Here is a 16704-nt window from a genome sequence, read left to right as displayed (position 1 = left end):
CTACCGGAGGAAATTAACCCTGATTTCCTGCTCCACATCAGCCAGCTCTGCTAAGCATGTAGCCTTTTTCAGAAAGTGGATGATGTTGCACAAGACATCTTTGTTGGCCAATATCTTACAATCAAATCAAGGTCATGTTCTTAGATGCCAGAAGGAAAAAAATGATTGGTTGTAAACTGTGACAATATAGCCTGTTCCAATACTGACCAGAATGCTTTTTCCTTACAGCTGGTATTGTTATCCAAAAGGTGTTATGTGAAGTGGAATGGAAAACAAACTTAGTGAAGGTTATGGAACATTTCTGAAAATGCGATAGCCTTTCATGGAATACTCCATCATTTGTTGTTTAGCTGTGCCAGTACAAGCAAGGAACATTAATTAAATGTGCAAAACATGACTACAAGACACTGTAAAGCAGTGGTCTCCAAACCTTTTAATGCTGCACCCCCAGATTAAAAAAAAAAATCATTGCCTTCAGTTTTTCACAATTATTTTATAAAGATGGTGTAAAGAAATGGCTCCCTGTTGCAGTTACCCCCCACTTTTTGCCTGATACTGATGCTGACTTGACTGAGAAGTGTGCTGGGACCCTGCTAACCAGGCCCCAGCACCAGTGTTCTTTCACCTAAAATGTACCATTGTTTCCACAATTGGCACACCCTGGCATCCAGATAAGTCCCTTGTAACTGGTACCTCTGGTACCAAGGGCCCTGATGCCAGGGAAGGTCTCTAAGGGCTGTAGCATGTATTATGCCACCCTAGAGACCCCTCACTCAGCACAGACACACTGCTTACAAGCCTGTGTGTGCTGGTGAGAACAAAATGAGTAAGTCGACATGGCACTCCCCTCAGGGTGCCATGCCAGCCTCTCACTGCCTATGCAGTATAGGTAAGACACCCCTCTAGCAGGCCTTACAGCCCTAAGGCAGGGTGCACTATACCATAGGTGAGGGTACCAGTGCATGAGCACTGTGCCCCTACAGTGTCTAAGCAAAACCTTAGACATTGTAAGTGCAGGGTAGCCATAAGAGTATATGGTCTGGGAGTCTGTTTTACACGAACTCCACAGCACCATAATGGCTACACTGAAAACTGGGAAGTTTGGTATCAAACTTCTCAGCACAATAAATGCACACTGATGCCAGTGTACATTTTATTGTAAAATACACCCCAGAGGGCACCTTAGAGGTGCCCCCTGAAACTTAACCGACTACCTGTGTAGGCTGACTAGTTTTAGCAGCCTGCCACAAACCGAGACATGTTGCTGGCCCCATGGGGAGAGTGCCTTTGTCACTCTGAGGCCAGTAACAAAGCCTGCCCTGGGTGGAGATGCTAACACCTCCCCCAGGCAGGAATTGTCACACCTGGCGGTGAGCCTCAAAGGCTCACCTCCTTTGTGCCAACCCAGCAGGACACTCCAGCTAGTGGAGTTGCCCGCCCCCTCCGGCCAGGCCCCACTTTTGGCGGCAAGGCCGGAGAAAATAATGAGAAAAACAAGGAGGAGTCACTGGCCAGTCAGGACAGCCCCTAAGGTGTCCTGAGCTGAAGTGACTCTAACTTTTAGAAATCCTCCATCTTGCAGATGGAGGATTCCCCCAATAGGGTTAGGATTGTGACCCCCTCCCCTTGGGAGGAGGCACAAAGAGGGTGTACCCACCCTCAGGGCTAGTAGCCATTGGCTACTAACCCCCCAGACCTAAACACGCCCTTAAATTTAGTATTTAAGGGCTACCCTGAACCCTAGAAAATTAGATTCCTGCAACTACAAGAAGAAGGACTGCCTAGCTGAAAACCCCTGCAGCGGAAGACCAGAAGACGACAACTGCCTTGGCTCCAGAAACTCACCGGCCTGTCTCCTGCCTTCCAAAGATCCTGCTCCAGCGACGCCTTCCAAAGGGACCAGCGACCTCGACATCCTCTGAGGACTGCCCCTGCTTCGAAAAGACAAGAAACTCCTGAGGACAGCGGACCTGCTCCAAGAAAAGCTGCAACTTTGTTTCCAGCAGCTTTAAAGATCCCTGCAAGCTCCCCGCAAGAAGCGTGAGACTTGCAACACTGCACCCGGCGACCCCGACTCGGCTGGTGGAGAACCAACACCTCAGGGAGGACCCCCGGACTACTCTACGACTGTGAGTACCAAAACCTGTCCCCCCTGAGCCCCCACAGCGCCGCCTGCAGAGGGAATCCCGAGGCTTCCCCTGACCGCGACTCTCTGAACCCTAAGTCCCGACGCCTGGAAAAGACCCTGCACCCGCAGCCCCCAGGACCTGAAGGACCGGACTTTCACTGGAGAAGTGACCCCCAGGAGTCCCTCTCCCTTGCCCAAGTGGAGGTTTCCCCGAGGAATCCCCCCCTTGCCTGCCTGCAGCGCTGAAGAGATCCCGAGATCTCTCATAGACTAACATTGCGAACCCGACGCCTGTTTCTACACTGCACCCGGCCGCCCCCGCGCTGCTGAGGGTGAAATTTCTGTGTGGGCTTGTGTCCCCCCCGGTGCCCTACAAAACCCCCCTGGTCTGCCCTCCGAAGACGCGGGTACTTAACTGCAAGCAGACCGGAACCGGGGCACCCCCTTCTCTCCATTCTAGCCTATGTGTTTTGGGCATCATTTTGAACTCTGCACCTGACCGGCTCTGAGCTGCTGGTGTGGTGACTTTGGGGTTGCTCTGAACCCCCAACGGTGGGCTACCTTGGACCAAGAACTGAACCCTGTAAGTGTCTTACTTACCTGGTAAAACTAACAAAAACTTACCTCCCCCAGGAACTGTGAAAATTGCACTAAGTGTCCACTTTTAAAACAGCTATTTGTCAATAACTTGTAAAGTATACATGCAATTTTTATGATTTGAAGTTCCTAAAGTACTTACCTGCAATACCTTTCGAATGAGATATTACATGTAGAATTTGAACCTGTGGTTCTTAAAATAAACTAAGAAAATATATTTTTCTATACAAAAACCTATTGGCTGGATTTGTCTCTGAGTGTGTGTACCTCATTTATTGTCTATGTGTATGTACAACAAATGCTTAACACTACTCCTTGGATAAGCCTACTGCTCGACCACACTACCACAAAATAGAGCATTAGTATTATCTCTTTTTACCACTATTTTACCTCTAAGGGGAACCCTTGGACTCTGTGCATGCTATTCCTTACTTTGAAATAGCACATACAGAGCCAACTTCCTACATTGGTGGATCAGCGGTGGGGTACAAGACTTTGCATTTGCTGGACTACTCAGCCAATACCTGATCACACGACAAATTCCAAAATTGTCATTAGAAATTCATTTTTGCAATTTGAAATTTTTCTAAATTCTTAAAAGTCCTGCTAGGGCCTTGTGTGTTAAGTCCCTGTTTAGCATTGTCTTTTAGAGTTAAAAGTTTGTTAAAAGTTTGAAATTAGATTCTAGAAACAGTTTTAGATTCTTTAAAAAGTATTCCAACTCTTAGCAGAATAATGTCTGATACAGAGATGCAGGTGGTGGAACTCGACACCACACCTTACCTCCATCTTAAGATGAGGGAGCTAAGGTCTCTCTGTAATATAAAGAAAATAACCATTGGCTCCAGACCTACCAAAATTCAGCTCCAGGAGCTGTTGGCAGAGTTTGAAAAAGCCAACCCCTCTGAGGATGACTTCACAGAGGAAGAAATTAGTGACTTGGAGGGCAATTCCCCCCTTCCAGTCCTAAATAGGGAGACCAGGGCCTCTCAAGCCCTGTCTCCAAAAATGATAGTCAGAAATGTTGCTTCCCTCACAGGAGGGTCCAGCATTTCTGAAATCACGGAGGATGCTCTCAGTGAAGATGACCCCCTGTTAGCCAGGATGGTCAAAAGATTGGCTTTGGAAAAGCAGCTCCTAGCCATAGAAAGGGAAAGAAAAGAGATGGGCCTAGGTCCCATCAATGGTGGCAGCAACTTAAATAGGGTCAGAGATTCTCCTGACATCCTAAAAATCCCCAAAGGGATTGTAACAAAATATGAAGATGGTGATGACATCACCAAATGGTTCACAGCTTTTGAGAGGGCTTGTGTAACCAGAAAAGTGAACAGATCTCACTGGGGTGCTCTCCTTTGGGAAATGTTCACTGGAAAGTGTAGGGATAGACTCCTCACACTCTCTGGAAAAGATGCAGAATCTTATGACCTCATGAAGGGTACCTTGATTGAGGGCTTTGGATTCTCCACTGAGGAGTATAGAATTAGATTCAGGGGGGCTCAAAAATCCTCGAGCCAGACCTGGGTTGATTTTGTAGACTACTCAGTAAAAACACTAGATGGTTGGTTAACTGGAAATGAAGTGTGTGACTATGTTGGGCTTTATAATTTGTTTATGAAAGAACACATTTTAAGTAACTGCTTCAATGAAAAGTTGCATCAGTATCTGGTAGACCTAGGTCCAATTTCTCCCCAAGAATTGGGAAAGAAGGCAGACCACTGGGTCAAGACTAGGGTAACCAAAACTTCCACTGGGGGTGACCAAAAGAAAGGGGTTACAAAAACTCCCCAGGAGAAAGTGGGTAACACTAGAAACAAAGAAAAAGAGTCCTCTGTAGGCCCCCAAAAACCAGAACAGGTGGGTGGGCCCCAAGACACAACCCAAAACAAAGGTGGGTACCAGGGTAAGAACTGGGATGCCACTAAGGCCTGGTGCCACAACTGTAAACAGTCTGGGCACCACACCAAGGACACTTCTTGTCCCAAAAACAAACCCCAGAACAAAATTCCTGGGGTAACCAGTGTAGCCATGGGAGATGACTCCTCAGATGAGGAGGTCTTCCTAGCCTTCAACTGGAAACAGGGCCCAACAGGTGAGTTGGAGATTCCAGAGGGAAGTAGACACTTCCACCACCTACTGGTGAATGGAATCCCAACCACTGCCCTGAGAGACACTTGTGCCAGTCACACTATTGTGCATGACAGGCTAGTGCTCTCAAACCAGTACATCCCAGGTGAGACTGCCAGGGTAAGAGTTAGCCTAGACAGGGTCACTAAGAGGCCTGTGGCTTTAGTGCCCATAGAAGTGGGTGGCACTCTTAGCTGGAGAAGGGTAGTAGTCAGTACAGACCTCCCCCTTGATTGTCTCCTTGGAAATGACTACCCAGAGGTTAGTCAGAGCCCAAGAGAGAAACTGGTCCAGTGCCAGTCCTCTCCCAAGGATTCTGGAAGTCCTGCCTCTGCAGTAAATGCAAGCAGGCCCCAGAAGAAGAAGAAAAGAAAACAGAGTAGGAAGGGTGGACAACCTTTAGCCAAGGTTACAGCAAGCCAAGGAGATTCTGCTCCAGTAGGGGAGAACTCCAAAAATGGCCCTGATCAAGTCCAACCTGACCCACAAGAAGTCCTGGCTAGTCAGGCAACTGTTAAACCTGAGTGGGTGGCTCCTCAGCTAACAGAAGAAAGAGTGGAAGAAGGGTGTTTACTACAAGATGTGGTAACCCCCCACTCCAATACAGCAGACAGGCAACCTGAACCCAAAGAAGCCTGTAACTTAGCCCCTTCCCTTTTAGGTGAAGAGCTAAAGGTGTGGTTCTGGGCACTGACAGCTGTCAGTGGCCTCTGCTGGGTGTTAGCCTTTATGGCTGCACTATCCTTGGCCTGGTGGTCTGACCCCATGCCAAATAACAAGTTAGGCCCCCTGACCCTGTTGGTCATGGTGGGGTTACTCCAGCTCTGGGTAACCTCTTTGGGTAAGCTAGGGGTGACCCTGGCTAAGATAAGATTAGCAGAGGTGGATACCTCTGACCTCAAAATAGAGAGAATGGGTGAAGACATAAAAAGCACAGACAAGAGGCAGTTCAGACTAGGTCCTATCACTGTGGAAGTGGGTCAGTTCCCCAGAGGGAATGACCTGAACAGGAGGATGTAAGGCAGAGTAGGCCCTGCAACAAACCAGCCATTTCCTCTACTCTTCCTCGCCTGACAGACTAGGAAGACTCTTCCAGCGTTGGCTGAGTCTCCTGGCCTGTGGGCTGGGGGGGGCTTGTGTAAAGAAATGGCTCCCTGTTGCAGTTACCCCCCACTTTTTGCCTGATACTGATGCTGACTTGACTGAGAAGTGTGCTGGGACCCTGCTAACCAGGCCCCAGCACCAGTGTTCTTTCACCTAAAATGTACCATTGTTTCCACAATTGGCACACCCTGGCATCCAGATAAGTCCCTTGTAACTGGTACCTCTGGTACCAAGGGCCCTGATGCCAGGGAAGGTCTCTAAGGGCTGTAGCATGTATTATGCCACCCTAGAGACCCCTCACTCAGCACAGACACACTGCTTACAAGCCTGTGTGTGCTGGTGAGAACAAAATGAGTAAGTCGACATGGCACTCCCCTCAGGGTGCCATGCCAGCCTCTCACTGCCTATGCAGTATAGGTAAGACACCCCTCTAGCAGGCCTTACAGCCCTAAGGCAGGGTGCACTATACCATAGGTGAGGGTACCAGTGCATGAGCACTGTGCCCCTACAGTGTCTAAGCAAAACCTTAGACATTGTAAGTGCAGGGTAGCCATAAGAGTATATGGTCTGGGAGTCTGTTTTACACGAACTCCACAGCACCATAATGGCTACACTGAAAACTGGGAAGTTTGGTATCAAACTTCTCAGCACAATAAATGCACACTGATGCCAGTGTACATTTTATTGTAAAATACACCCCAGAGGGCACCTTAGAGGTGCCCCCTGAAACTTAACCGACTACCTGTGTAGGCTGACTAGTTTTAGCAGCCTGCCACAAACCGAGACATGTTGCTGGCCCCATGGGGAGAGTGCCTTTGTCACTCTGAGGCCAGTAACAAAGCCTGCCCTGGGTGGAGATGCTAACACCTCCCCCAGGCAGGAATTGTCACACCTGGCGGTGAGCCTCAAAGGCTCACCTCCTTTGTGCCAACCCAGCAGGACACTCCAGCTAGTGGAGTTGCCCGCCCCCTCCGGCCAGGCCCCACTTTTGGCGGCAAGGCCGGAGAAAATAATGAGAAAAATAAGGAGGAGTCACTGGCCAGTCAGGACAGCCCGTAAGGTGTCCTGAGCTGAAGTGACTCTAACTTTTAGAAATCCTCCATCTTGCAGATGGAGGATTCCCCCAATAGGGTTAGGATTGTGAGGGTGTACCCACCCTCAGGGCTAGTAGCCATTGGCTACTAACCCCCCAGACCTAAACACGCCCTTAAATTTAGTATTTAAGGGCTACCCTGAACCCTAGAAAATTAGATTCCTGCAACTACAAGCAGAAGGACTGCCTAGCTGAAAACCCCTGCAGCGGAAGACCAGAAGACGACAACTGCCTTGGCTCCAGAAACTCACCGGCCTGTCTCCTGCCTTCCAAAGATCCTGCTCCAGCGACGCCTTCCAAAGGGACCAGCGACCTCGACATCCTCTGAGGACTGCCCCTGCTTCGAAAAGACAAGAAACTCCCGAGGACAGCGGACCTGCTCCAAGAAAAGCTGCAACTTTGTTTCCAGCAGCTTTAAAGATCCCTGCAAGCTCCCCGCAAGAAGCGTGAGACTTGCAACACTGCACCCGGCGACCCCGACTCGGCTGGTGGAGAACCAACACCTCAGGGAGGACCCCCGGACTACTCTACGACTGTGAGTACCAAAACCTGTCCCCCCTGAGCCCCCACAGCGCCGCCTGCAGAGGGAATCCCGAGGCTTCCCCTGACCGCGACTCTCTGAACCCTAAGTCCCGACGCCTGGAAAAGACCCTGCACCCGCAGCCCCCAGGACCTGAAGGACCGGACTTTCACTGGAGAAGTGACCCCCAGGAGTCCCTCTCCCTTGCCCAAGTGGAGGTTTCCCCGAGGAATCCCCCCCTTGCCTGCCTGCAGCGCTGAAGAGATCCCGAGATCTCTCATAGACTAACATTGCGAACCCGACGCCTGTTTCTACACTGCACCCGGCCGCCCCCGCGCTGCTGAGGGTGAAATTTCTGTGTGGGCTTGTGTCCCCCCCGGTGCCCTACAAAACCCCCCTGGTCTGCCCTCCGAAGACGCGGGTACTTACCTGCAAGCAGACCGGAACCGGGGCACCCCCTTCTCTCCATTCTAGCCTATGTGTTTTGGGCATCACTTTGAACTCTGCACCTGACCGGCTCTGAGCTGCTGGTGTGGTGACTTTGGGGTTGCTCTGAACCCCCAACGGTGGGCTACCTTGGACCAAGAACTGAACCCTGTAAGTGTCTTACTTACCTGGTAAAACTAACAAAAACTTACCTCCCCCAGGAACTGTGAAAATTGCACTAAGTGTCCACTTTTAAAACAGCTATTTGTCAATAACTTGTAAAGTATACATGCAATTTTTATGATTTGAAGTTCCTAAAGTACTTACCTGCAATACCTTTCGAATGAGATATTACATGTAGAATTTGAACCTGTGGTTCTTAAAATAAACTAAGAAAAGATATTTTTCTATACAAAAACCTATTGGCTGGATTTGTCTCTGAGTGTGTGTACCTCATTTATTGTCTATGTGTATGTACAACAAATGCTTAACACTACTCCTTGGATAAGCCTACTGCTCGACCACACTACCACAAAATAGAGCATTAGTATTATCTCTTTTTACCACTATTTTACCTCTAAGGGGAACCCTTGGACTCTGTGCATGCTATTCCTTACTTTGAAATAGCACATACAGAGCCAACTTCCTACAGATGGCAATGTTTAAATACATCTAGATGTATTTAAACATTGCAATTAAGTACTGTTACCTTTTTAAAAATGCATTAACATGTTTCTGTTTAAAACAAAGCCCTGTAATCTGTATAATGCTTCTTTTGGCCAGAGCCTGTCCCACCTCCCCCCGGGATCTCTTTAGGCCCCCCTAGTTTGAAGACCCCTGTTGTAGAGAGAGATGGATCCACTATCAACAGTGTTGCCCTGGGTTTTTACAAAAGTTTGGGAAAATTACCAACCAGACTGCAAATTGTACATCTCTGGATATATTGTATTTATCTTACAGAAAATTGGCTCATGAAGGCAGATAGGTCTATAATTAAAAAGATTGATTTATGGACATGTAGGCAAACATACTCTTGTCTCGAAAATGTATGCTACAATTTAAATTGTTGTGCAAGGTCTCCTGGTGAAATCCATTGAAAAACATATGTCACTGACAGAGCTGGTGTGTGCCCTGAATATCCTGATGGCCCATCACCAGGCTGATGGTTCTTCCTGAGCTAAAGTGGTGAGAGGAGCCGACACTTGCACCTGAATAGGGCTGTGCCTGTTCTCACACAAAGCAGTTTCCAATCCCCAGGAGTGTGTCTGGGGCCAGGGCAGGAAAGGCAGGGTCTTGTACATTGCAAAGGATTCTCTTTGAAGTTTGCTGACTTCAGGTACTGGACCTCTGACACCACAAAGTTCGAACACTTCTGGACTGAAGAAGAGCTGGATGCCACTCTGCCTGTTGCTTTGCTGTGCTGGCCTGCTGCTTTTGTCCTGTGAGTGAAAGGACTGGACTTAACTTTCTACATCCTGCTTTCCAGGGTTCTCCAAGGGCTTGAACTGAGCTTTCCTCCTGTTAAGAAGACTCAGGGCCATAAGAGTCTTCACCTGCCAGCGATCAGGTTCTCCTGCTGAGAGTCCCGACTTGACAAGTGGTGCCAAATCCAGTCCCTGGGCCCTTGGAAGTGAACTCTGGTGCAACCAAGAAGAAACTTAACACATCAACTCCAGTCCGACTTCGGAACCGGCGCCGCTGCCTGCACTGGAGCTATGGTCCCCAATGAGTGCAATGAATGTGACCTGCAACCCAGGCCTGATGCTGGAGCAGCGCTGCTGAAGTCCTGCCACAGCCTGAGTCCTGAGTGCAGTGTCACTGACGTCCGTGACGCCCAACTCTGCCTTAGCAGCTTTAGCCCCGTACTGTGACCGCGACACTGCAAGGATATTAGACTTGAGTAATTTCTGTGTAAAAATGATGAAACTCCCATTTAGTTGCCATTCTTTCTTCTCTGCCCTCCTTTGAAAATTCATATGCTGGACACTCGTCCTCCCTTCTTTCCTAAGGAAGGGGATTACATCTCTGCAGCACTCTGGTTAGTCTTAAAAAAAAAAAAAGTAAAAACAAAAAAAAATAAACTCCAAACTGGTTCATCTGCCCTCGTATTTGTTCTTCCTTCCACAGCTGTACTGCACATGCTCATCTACACAACGGGCACATCTAGCAGCTGCCCAGAATCAGTCCCCACTGGCCCCTACACAGTGATTTGAGAGGCACTTGGACGAGGGAAATGCACTAATTAGCCTGCATGGTAAAGACATGGCGCTAACTCAGAATATCCACAGAACAATTTAAACAATTTTATAAGATTATACATCCTAGGAAACATTCAGAACTATAACTATTCCATCATAATGTGACAATCTAGTAATGTATCTGCCTCTGTTGGTAAGACTAGGGATTTCAGTCTTTTTCTTTTTTTCTGGCACCAAGAGGACCTAGTGTGAAAGACGCGGTCCCAGTCTCTTTTCAAAGCTTTATTCCAAAAAAGCAAGATGCTACCAACACTGGCGGTTCCAGTAAGCAACTGTCACTGCTCACAATCTTTACCTCCCTTCACATTCCATCACGTTGCTTAGCAATAATTACATCTCTAACATTCCATAACAGAACCCAACATAGTGAAAACAAATAATTTCTAAAACATTGTAATATAATGGGAAGGCAGTGGGACCGCAGTATGAAATGTGAGGAGAAGGAGTCGGGTCCGACAATTGGAGACGCAAAAACATTTGCTTATGGGAAGTCATGAGCACTGTTGCAGAAGATCCTTGGATAACGCGATACACTGTAACAAAGCTACAAATATGCAGAGACAGGGAAACACATGGACTGGGCGGCAGAGGAGCAGGAAAACATAGCACATAGAAGACTTTAGCTTACTCTCCCTTGGGTTAAGTGGAAGGTTACAAGACCAACGTCCTCACCTACACCCTTTCACACAGCCATTGCTATAGAGTAATGTGGTAAACTTTTGCCATCTCTGTTGAGGAAAGACTGGAGATGATAGTTGGCACTCACAGATTTCTAGCAGCACCAATAGACCAGGTGATTTGTGGATGCTTTGCTAAGCAAAACTCACACAAGAGATAAACAGTCAATGTCTTTATCAGTGAGACTCCAAAGATGATCAAGTTAGTAAGAAGTAGCACACCAATACAACTTAAAAGAAACAGGACCCCCTCCCTAGATTTATGTGCCTGTGGTACATGGCTCCATGGTTCTTTCAGATGTCCCTGTTGTGTCTTTACCTGTACTCCTGGGCCCAGGCTAGCCAGGTGGAGTTTCTTCCATGGTCTTATCCTCCAGAGACTGGTAGTCTGATCTCTCTTGTGAGAGGGACTTAGGTGATTGTCTTCTCTTTCAGTCTTACTTATCCCTTAGGTGTCTGTTGTGCCCGGTGGTTGCGAGCCATGGATTTGTCTGCGTGGTTATGGCTCTGGATCATCTGTTCCCTGGGTCAGATTACGGTTCTTTTTGCCTGTTACTTGTTTATTCTTACAAATTTGTTATATTGCTTGTGGGTCTTGTCCTGCTTTGCCCTATCCTGTGTCCTTATCTTTGGCAGGAGAAGGAGCTATTACTGCTTGTTTAGTTTAGTTATGGCGGTTTCCAAGGTTCTTTTTATTAGTGTAGCAGAGTTTTGCCCCAGGACCTGGAGAAACTGGTTGGCACTGTGCACTGGTTTTTAGTTCTGCCGGTTCCTTGGTCTTTTAGTCTAGTGATCATCTCGGCTCATGTCCTGTTGGCAGTTTGCATCAGTGTTCCAGCAGTCTGCTGCTCAGGTGGCAGTTTGGTCTTTTAGGCCTTCATCCCAGTGTTGTGTGGGTATTGCATGCCTTTGTGCATGTTCTGTTCTCCCCTGCTGCTTTTGGTTTGGCCCTTTATTGGCCTTTAATTAATGTGGGTTGGCCTGCATCTTGTGTGATGGTTGCCTTTTTTGTGTTGGTAACTGCCACTCTTTGTCATCCACATCTCCGTGTGTCTTCCCCAATGTTTTTTCTGCCGGCGGTTTCCCTCTTTTAAGATAGTGATGGATTAAAGAGCCTGCTTTCCCATGCACTATAGCCTTGGATATGCTTATTGTCAATGTTGCAGATATGGAGCTACTCTCCCCTCTTCTCCCTTAGATACTTCCTTTCTGGTTTGTGTATTTTTTCTCTATATTACTGACTTGTGGGAAGATCAGTATTTGTGCTCATTGTCCTTGTGTTGGCCTGCCTGTTGCATTGTGAGCAGTGTTGCATCCAAGTACTTTGGTTCAAGGCTTTTTACTGTCTGCCTGTTTGTTCCTTTGTCTGTTTTATGTGCTTTGGATTTTCTGCACATCTAATGCCAAATGAGAGGGCTGTTTAGGTCTTCCATCTCCTTTGGCCGGTGATGTTGAAGGCTCTCTTTCTCTTTTGACCTGGTTTGCATTTCTCGCCCCTGTTTACTATTTTCTTGTCGGGTCTGGATTCCTGGATGGAATTGCCTCTCCAGGGTCTTGGTGGGCCAGGTTGTCTTTGGTTTAGTTCCCATTTTTGCAGTGCCCCCTTCGTCCTTACAGTTCGTGACTTGAGTGAAGAGTTGTATACTTGAAGATTGGTGTATGCTGACAACGTTCCCCTATTCATCACCCTCTGCTGTGGCTTCCTCTGGCTTCCTTTAGATGGTGATAGTGTTGTGCAGGAAGCTGTTGGTGAGCGACCTTGCTGTCATTGTTTTCAGGGGGTTGACGATCTATTCCACCGTGATTGCTTCTCAGTTTTTGGTTTCACTTTGTCCATGTTCTATCTCTGGCATCTGTGCTTCGCTTGCTGGTTTGTGCGCTGTTGCTTTGCCCATGGTCTGTTCTTTGCCTTCCTTGGACCAAGTTTTTCCTGACCTCTAAGGTTCAGACTACAGTGTTTCAGGTTTCAGCTGTTTCTTATCACATTTTTTCCCTTTATGGGCTTTTGTGCATTCCTCTGTTTTCCACACGTTCACTTCTAACACTTTATTAATGCCAGGAATGCTACTAGAATGTTTGACCAGAATAGATTTTCTTCACTCTATCTTTTCTGTAATTCAACAAAGTATTTACAAGAAACAAGTTTATTGTAAACATTGTAAAAGGAAATCCTAACTTAGAGTAGCCTATAAGGTGTAGTATGCATTAATTTAATGCGAAATAGCCAGCAAACAACCAAAAGTATTGCAGTATAAATGTTGTTTGAAAAGACCAAAACATCACCCATGATCAGTTGCAGCATTCAGTTCTAAAATGTTTTATACACTTTCCCCCCCAATGATTGAATAAGAGCAGGACCACATGATAAAAACATGCTTAAAGGACTAATGAGCAGGTACCAGGATCTTCTCTTGGAAAGGAATGTGAAAAGTTCATGACAATGTGAAACAAATAATACTAAGAGGAGCTGATGCCACTTCTAAAACCCTTGCTTCGGTTTTCCAACCACAGAACTAGGCTACACTATACTAACAATTCAGTAAATGCTCATTGTATAATGAGTTACCTGGCCATGGTATATTGAAAATGCGTGTAAATGTGTAGGAATACTAATATTTTAGTAGTCATCTAGCAGATACAAAAATGAAATTGGAAATCATTAATAAAATATAGCTGCATGTGGTAAGGCACACATAAGCTTTACCGTTTTCATAGTAAACCTAAACAATATATTGTGATGCAAATATGGGTGAATTTGCTTTCTCAACAGTAAGGAGTTTTTTCATTCAAACGTTTTCTGTAAACCAGAGAGAAAATTACATGGAAGCATTTCAGGAGTGTCTTCACTCCAACCCCAGAATTAAGAATGTCCAGGCAATGTTTGACAGTTCTCTGTGCAGGAAATGCGAGAGAACACTTTGCCAAACAATTGTATTTGTTGTTGTTTTTTAAAAAGATATACTAATAAATTTGCACCACTCTTGTGCACTGAAACTGTGGAGAGGTTGAAGTTAAAACAACCGGATTTCAGAAGACTACATTCTATAAGTATTGACTATCCCAAAGTTCTCCTGGAATGTCTCGGCAAACAATTGTCTTTTGTTCAAGTTATGGCATAACAAGATGCATCTACCAGACTTGAGTTGTGTAGTCTTCTAATGTGTGCTGCTTTCTGATACAATCAAACACTACCTTATTCTGAGCCAGCTTTTTTGAGCTTGAATATTCCTCTGGAAAGGCTAAAGAATACTGAGCAGTGCAGACTGGGACAAGACTCCAGTTATAGCTAGATCACACTCAAAATTGCTGAAGCTCTAAGGCTCCAGAAACATGAAGTCCTATAATAAGTCTCTCAACATTGGGTTTCAATGCCACCACTGTAACCTCCACCAATGACTGCAATGCACTCTGCCAAATCTCACCTTAGTACAAAGCTGCAAACTTTTGCATTTCATCTTGTTTGCACTTGTCATGCTATGCAAACTTAATGCTTTAGAATATGTTCTCAGGTCAATGTAGACAAGTTTTTGGCATTTTGCTTTTTAATGTCTGGCAAGAGTCCCTAAGCTTTTAATAGTTCCAAGGGATGTGGCTATTGTCTTTTTCTTTTTAGCGTTTTTCAGCAGCTGCCTCCTCAGTGCTTGCATGTGGCCTCTGTTCTCTTACGGACATTTGTCCCTAGGTGCGGGATCTTGTTGCCACTTTGTTTGGTTCCCTTATGGTTCTTGGAGGGACATTGCTTTAGTATTTATTTTTTAGCTTCACTTTAGCTTGTTGGTTTTTGGCTGTATCACCAAATCTGCTTTTTTTTTTAATGTATTCTTAAATTATGCAGAGTTTGCCTGTTTAGTAGGTAGATGGGGGACTACCCATGACTCCAGATGTTGGCCTTGTTCTGCTAGGCCGCTTTGGGCTCTGTTGTTCAGGAACTTTTTCTCCTGCACTGGAAGGGAGAGGGAGTTGCTCAGCCAAGCAAGCCCTTGATATGCAAATGTTTGCTCCTTTCTCTGGTATTGTGATTGGCAGGCCTTGGTTTCTTTGTCTTCTTTGGTTCAGTCCCTCCTGCTTTTGGTCTGATTGATCTCCTACTCTGTGGGCTGAATCTGCTTTTGCGATGGCCTGTGGCATGAAGGATGGGTGTTGCTTTGTGCCAGCTAAGTTAGTAAAAGACTATGCTCCATGGGAGGGACAAATGCAGCAGGAGGAACTGTTAGATCTATCAGACTTAGGGTAGTCTTCCCCTAAACGTTTTGCCTGCTTGCCTCCAGTTTTGCTGAACTTGTTTTTGTTGACCTTAGGGCTCTGTGCACTTTACCACTGCTAACCAGTGCTAAAGTTTTATTTTGGTGCTCTCTCCCCAAAACATGGTTTGATTGGTATACCTAACTGGCATATTTAATTTACTTATAAGTCCCTGGTAAAGTACACTACATCCACCCATGGCCTGCAGATTAAATGCTACTAATCGGCCTGCAGCACTGATTGTGCCACCCACTTAGGTAAGCTAATAAAGTACAAGAGCAACCCAAATGTTCACGTGAACCTGAGTTTTAAATCGCCCGTTCGGAGAGACAGTGGAAGATAGAAGCATTGTTCTCTGATTAATTCAGTAGCAGGATCTCCTGCTTAATTATACATTGTCTATTAGTGAGTTTCACATGAGTGTGTGCTTTTTCAGGCCCACTTTAGTAGCCCTTTAAACATATCCCAGGTCTGTCAATGCAGAATAGAGTGTCACACTGCCATGTTGACATGGCATTTGAAAACCCCTTGCCAAACCTTAAACTCCCCTTTTATGACATGTAAGTCAACCCTAAGGTAGGACCTTGGTAGGCCAAAGGGTAGGGTGCTATGTAGTTAAAAAGGACAACATGCATCTTTCAGTTTTACATGTCCTGGTAGTGAAAAAACTCCTAATTTTACTACTGTGAGGCCTAACCCTCTCATAGGATGACATTGGGGATTCCTTATTGAATTCAATAAGCTGTAATTCCGGACTGAGAGTAGGTAGATCTGTCATGTTTAGTACCTATGGAATTGTAACGATAAATCCCGTTTAATGATTTATTGTTCCACTTTCGAAAATTCCCCTTTTAGAACATTGGTGTTTTCCTGCTCCTAGCCCTGTGTGTCTGCAGCCTGTCTCTGATCACTTGCCTGGGGTGGATGACATCTGGCTTTGTATATTCCATCTAGACAGCCACACATAGTGGGAGCTTAGAAGTGACTTGGTGGGCCATTCTGACTGGATGGAGCGAGGAACTGGCCACAACCTCACACTTACACCTGAATAGGCTGTTTCCTCTCCCCACACAAAGGGCTGCACACCCACCTTGAGGGAGTCTGGAGCCAGGGCAGGAAGGGAAGACCACTGTGCACTTCAAAAACGTCTTTGACGTCTCCCCCACTTCAAAGGCACCACTGGGTATTTGAACTGAGTATCAGGCACCACCACTTCAGTACATTTCTGGACCTATGGATGCCCTGCCAGAAAGAAAGCCTTTTGTGCTTCTACAAGGACTCCCAGACTGCTGTACTGCTGATCTGGAAGAACTTCTGCCTGACCGTTCTGGCCTGCTTGCCCTCCTTGCCTATGTGAGAAGGACTGGACCTGCATCTCTCCAAAACAGAACCTATTGTGACTTCAAGGGTCAGCCAGCTGGTCTCCTGATCTGAACTCTCAGCAACATAAGAGTTCCAACCAACTAACTGAATGCTGCCAGCTGTGAGCCTGCAGTCGCACTTAACGTTGGTGAGCCGCATTTGTTAAAAAGTCT

At 46.4% G+C, this 16704-nt stretch overlaps 1 protein-coding gene across 3 annotated transcripts in view; it reads left to right on the top strand.

The window, feature by feature from the left end:
* The window catches only part of INTS13 (integrator complex subunit 13), a 196837-nt gene that overhangs the window by 66347 nt on the left and 113786 nt on the right, over positions 1-16704 (top strand). The window lies entirely within an intron of this gene.

Source organism: Pleurodeles waltl, chromosome 4_1 (assembly GCF_031143425.1).
Source record: "Pleurodeles waltl isolate 20211129_DDA chromosome 4_1, aPleWal1.hap1.20221129, whole genome shotgun sequence".
Taxonomy (NCBI): domain Eukaryota; kingdom Metazoa; phylum Chordata; class Amphibia; order Caudata; family Salamandridae; genus Pleurodeles; species Pleurodeles waltl.
This window is presented reverse-complemented; position numbering and strand designations above follow the sequence as displayed.